The 5147-nt window shown below is 33.6% G+C and overlaps 1 pseudogene; it reads right to left on the bottom strand.

Moving 5' to 3' along the window:
• Positions 1-2215: 2215 nt before the first annotated feature.
• LOC136209748 (DNA-directed RNA polymerase subunit alpha-like) lies at positions 2216-3816 on the bottom strand (annotated as a pseudogene).
• Positions 3817-5147: the final 1331 nt, after the last annotated feature.

Raw genomic sequence — 5147 nt, 5'->3', positions numbered from 1 at the left:
AAAAATATATGTTATATATTAAGCAAGACATAAATATTTAGCAAAAGAATGAGGTAGTACAGTTGGTATAAGGAAAAGTGAACAGTTGGTATTACATTTTGCTAATCTCTAATAATTGTTTTCCCATTATTATTATTATCTAATTTTATTATTTTTTTCCAACATTTTATTGACTAATTTCTCATTTTTCCCATCATTATCTATTTTGAATTTTTTTCTTAAATCAAAATGTCAATCTTATTTTCTAATTTTATTGTTTTTTCTAGAAATTATTCAAATTTTGCTACTCTCTAATAATTATTTTGAGCTTGAAACTTCAATTTCTAAAATTGAAGTTATTGAAATTTTGAATTTAAGTTTTCTATTTTTTTTCCAAATTTTGCTACTCCCTGATAATTGTTTTCCCACTATTATTATTATCATCAAATTTTATTATTTTTTCCCATCAATTTATGAACTAATTTCACATTTTTCCCCATCATTATCTATTTTTTATTTTTTTTCTTAAATCAAAATGTCAATCTTATTTTTTAATTTTATTGTTTTTTATAGAAATTTTCCAAATTGAAACTTCAATTTCTAAAGTTGAAGTTATTAAAATTTTGAATTTAAGTTTTCTAAAAAAATTTCAAATTTTGCCACTTTCTAATAATTGGTTTCCCATTATTATTATTATCTAATTTTATTATTTTTCCCATCATTTTATTAACTAATTTCTCATTTTCCCATTATTATCTATTTTTAATTTTTTTTCTTAAATCAAATTGTCAATCTTATTTTCTAATTTTATTGTGTTTTCTAAAAAATTTCGAAATTTGAGCTTGAAACTTCAATTTCTAAAGTTGAAGTTATTGAAATTTTGAATTTAAGTTTGCAATTGTTTTGAATATTTATGATACTTTTGGTATATTTGTGCTAGTTCTTGATATTTAGTAAATTTAGTGCTACCGGTAGTTCATCCCAATATGTTATTAAATGTAGGAATGCATGACGATTACAATTAATTTTAAAAACCCTAAAAGCCTTTATCATTTTCCCTTCCACAACCTTTCACAGTTCATATTAATTTATTTAGTTGCAGCATACTTATTCAAGTGAATGAAACAATATGGCTACAACTTCACTCATGACTCGGTACTAAGAAAAGTCAGACGTTATTCAGCATTAGGGGAAGGCCTCTACTAAAAGTTATTCATCCATCAATGGCTGAAATGCATGGGCTTCAAGAAGGCCCAGTATATCCTTAAGGAAATACATGAGGGAGACGATAGAGCCCGTTAGGGTGGAGAAGCATTGGCTAGAAAGATCCAATTACAAGGACTCTATTGTCCATTAATTGCGAAGGATGTAGTTGAGTATGTAAAGAAGTGCGAGGCTTGTCAAAGGTATTCCCTAGTGATAAGGTCACCCGCTTCAGCCATGAAAATCATCAATCCAGCATGGCTCTTTGCCACATGGGGACTTCACATCATAGGCTCTTTCCCCAAAGCCAAGAAGTAGAAGTAGTACATGTTAGTTATAGTGGACCACTTCACCAAATGGGTGGAAACCGAGCCAATGTCAGCCACAACAACGACAACTATTTTTTTGGATAGAAAATACTCACAAGGTATAGAATCTTACATACAATCATTACGGATAATTGGAAACAATTTGACAATACAGATTTCAAAACCTACTGCCAGTAGCTACACCTTAAACTTTGATTCACTTATATGGCCTACCCCCGGAGAAACATAATAACAGAAGTAACGAACCATACTATCGTCCAAGGCTTGAAAAAAAGGTTAGAACTCATTGACCCTGACTAGGTGGACCAATTACCATGTGTCTGATAGGCCTACCGGACTTCCCCAAGGATGGCTACGGAAGAAACTCCATTCTTCCTCTCCTATGAAATCGAATCCTATATCCTAATAGACATTGGTGTCACAAGTCCCAAAAAAGTGCTTTACTTTGAGGCGGATGATGATGCCAACATGAGAAGAAAGTTAGACATGGTCAAAGAAAGAAGAGACCGAACGTCGATTAAAATTGAGGCCTAGAGGAAAAGAATCTGTTTGATTCGTTTGACTCTTGCTCGAGCCAGATGATAAAAAATTATCATGTTCGGTTCCTTCGGAGGATGGATCTATAAGAATTCACCTATCCCAATAACAAAAAAACCCGACTTGAATGATCCTGTACTAAGAGCTAAATTGGATTTTTTTTTTTCGAAAGAAGACGAAAATGAATTGAAATCCAATGGATTTCGATTTGATTCTTTAGTCAATCCATTGCGAAATGCTTTTCTATTTCTAAAATACCCAATATATGTTTTACATCGTCTATGTGAAAATCTTCAATTTGCATAAGATCTTCTTGACTCTTATTCAAAAGGTCTGATAATGTATGTATATTAGACCTTTTGAGGCAATTATAGATCTTAGGAGTCAATTCGAATTGGTCAATCAAAATGTATTTCAATGGTATTTCTTTTTTATTTTTTCTTAATTTAGTCAATCTATCATGAAAAGTAAAAAGGGGTAAAGTAAAGTTGTGCTGATTTTTTTCTAAATGTAAGTTTTGTTCGTCTGCATGTAGAAAAGGAATAAATAAATCAATCAAATTACGGGAAGCCTCATGAAGTGCTTCTTTAGGAGTTAAACTTCCGTTTGTCCATATTTCGAGAAAAAGTATCTCTTGCTTTTCATTCCCATTTCCATAAGAATGAACACTATGATTTGCATTTGGAACCGGCATGAATACAGCATCTAGAGGAAAACTTCCGTCTTGAAAGGTTTTTGTCGGTTTTATACGATAGCCACGATTCCTCTCGATTTGTAATCGAATACACAAATCAATTGGTTCGGTTAGGCTAGCGATATGCTGTGTATTATCAATGATTTCCACAAAAGGTGGTACAATGATGTCTTGAGCAGTTACATATCCAGGACCCTTAACACAAATAGACGCGTCACAAGTTCCGTACAAATTGCTTCTCAATACAATTTCGTTCAAATTCATTAAAATTTCATGTATTGATTCTTGAATACCTGTTATAGTAGAAAATTCGTGTGATATTTTCTCAGATTTTGCACGTGTGATACAGGTTCCTTCTATTTCTCCAAGCAAAGCTCTTCGAATCGCAATGCCTATTGTATCGGATTGGCCTTTCATAAGCGGAGACAGAATAAAGCGTCTGTAATAAAGACGGTTATTGTCCTTTCTTGATTCAACACATTTCCACTGCAGTGTCCGAGTAGATATTGTTACTTTCTCTCCAACCATAATAATATTGTTATTGTGAATTCGTTGAATTATTTATTTCTCTTGAAATCTCTTCACTATTTATTTTTACACGCGCCTTTTTTTAGGGGGTCTGCAGCCATTATGTGCCATAGGGGTTACATCCCGGACCAAAGTTAATAGTATACCACTTCTGCGAATAGCTCTTAATGCCGCATCATGACTTCTGCTCGTTGGATGCCTTGATCCACCACTGTCCGAATAGCATTTCCAGCTGTGGTTTGGACAGCAAATGGTGTTCCTCTTCTTGTGCCTTTGAATCCACAAGTGCCAACGGAGGACCAAGAAATTACTTGTCCCCGTATATCTGTAACGGTCACAATAGTATTGTTGAAACTTGCTTGAACATGAATAACTCCTTTTGGTATTTTACGTGCATTCTTACGTGAACCAATGCGTCCAGTTCTGCGTGAACCAATTCGTGGTAAAGGTTTTGCCATATTTTATCATCTCATAAATATAAGTCAGCGGTCTATGGATATATCCATTTTATGTCAAAATGGATCCTTTTTTTTCATCGGATCCTTTAGAGTGTTCTTGTTGGATCAAATAAATAAACTTTCAGAGGTACTGAGGAAGAGTATAATTGCTGGAAGAAATTCTCTTCTGATTCTCTTGCCTTACTACTTTGTATTGATAGGTATTTATAGATTACAAACATGACTCTTAGTAAACCACATTAACTCTCTATAAATACAGATACAGACACAGATACAGAAATGACTCTTGGGCACTCTAGTGAACCAAATTAAAGACTATTAATTATAAGTTCATTATTTCAACACACCCCCTTAAACTTATAATTTATCCCTTAGTAACACCAAGAACAACTCTCAATCTGCTGAAATCTTCCAACTTCAAAGCTTTAGTAAAAATATCAGCAACTTGATCTTTGGATGGTACATGCTTGAGTTGAATTTCTTTCCTTCCAATGCATTCTCTAATAAAGTGATACTTGGTGTCAATGTGTTTGCTTCTATCATGAAAGATCGGATTTTTAGCCAACGCAATAGCTGACTTATTATCAACAAAAACATCAGTTGCTCCATCTAGAGCAAACTTCAAACTTTTTAACATCCGTCTCAACCATATTGCATGACAAACACAAGAAGCTGCTGCAACATACTCTGCTTCACATGTTGAAAGTGTAACAATTGCTTGTTTTTTAGAACTCCAAGCAAAAACAGCAGTTCCCATAAAAAACACAAAACCAGTTGTGCTTTTTCTATCATCAACATCTCCTCCCCAATCACTATCACTGAATCCATACAATTGTTCTGGGAAGAGTAAAATAAACCATAATCCAGTGTACCTTTGATGTATCGAAGTATTCGTTTTGCTGCCTCCATATGAGTTAAAGTTGGAACCTCCATGTAACGACTAATGAGTCCAACTCCATATAAGATATCTGGCCTTGTACATGTCAAAAATCTCAGCCTTCCAACCAACCTTCTAAACAAAGTTGGATTCACCTTTTCTTCATCATCATGCTTTGACAACTTATTTCGACAATCCACTGGCGTAGAAGCTGAATTGCATTTATCCATCTTGAATTCTTTTAAAATAGCTTCTACATATGACTTCTGAGATAAAAAGACACCTTCATCACTTTGCTTAACTTCAATGCCCAAATAATATGACATCAGCCCCAAATCCGTCATCTCATAATTATTTGTCATCAACTTCTTAAATTCTTCAATCATCTTTTGATCAGATCTTGTGAAAATTAAATCATCAACATACAAGCATACATACATTATTTTTCCATCCTCATTCTCCTTGATATACAAAGCATGCTCATATGGACATCTTGTGAAGCCATTCTTCTGGAAATAGTCATCGATGCAAGAATACCAAGC

This window comes from Euphorbia lathyris, chromosome 10 (assembly GCF_963576675.1).
Source record: "Euphorbia lathyris chromosome 10, ddEupLath1.1, whole genome shotgun sequence".
Taxonomy (NCBI): Eukaryota; Viridiplantae; Streptophyta; class Magnoliopsida; order Malpighiales; family Euphorbiaceae; genus Euphorbia; species Euphorbia lathyris.
The sequence above is the reverse complement of the archived record's forward strand: the minus strand, read 5'-3'. Positions and strand labels throughout refer to the sequence as shown.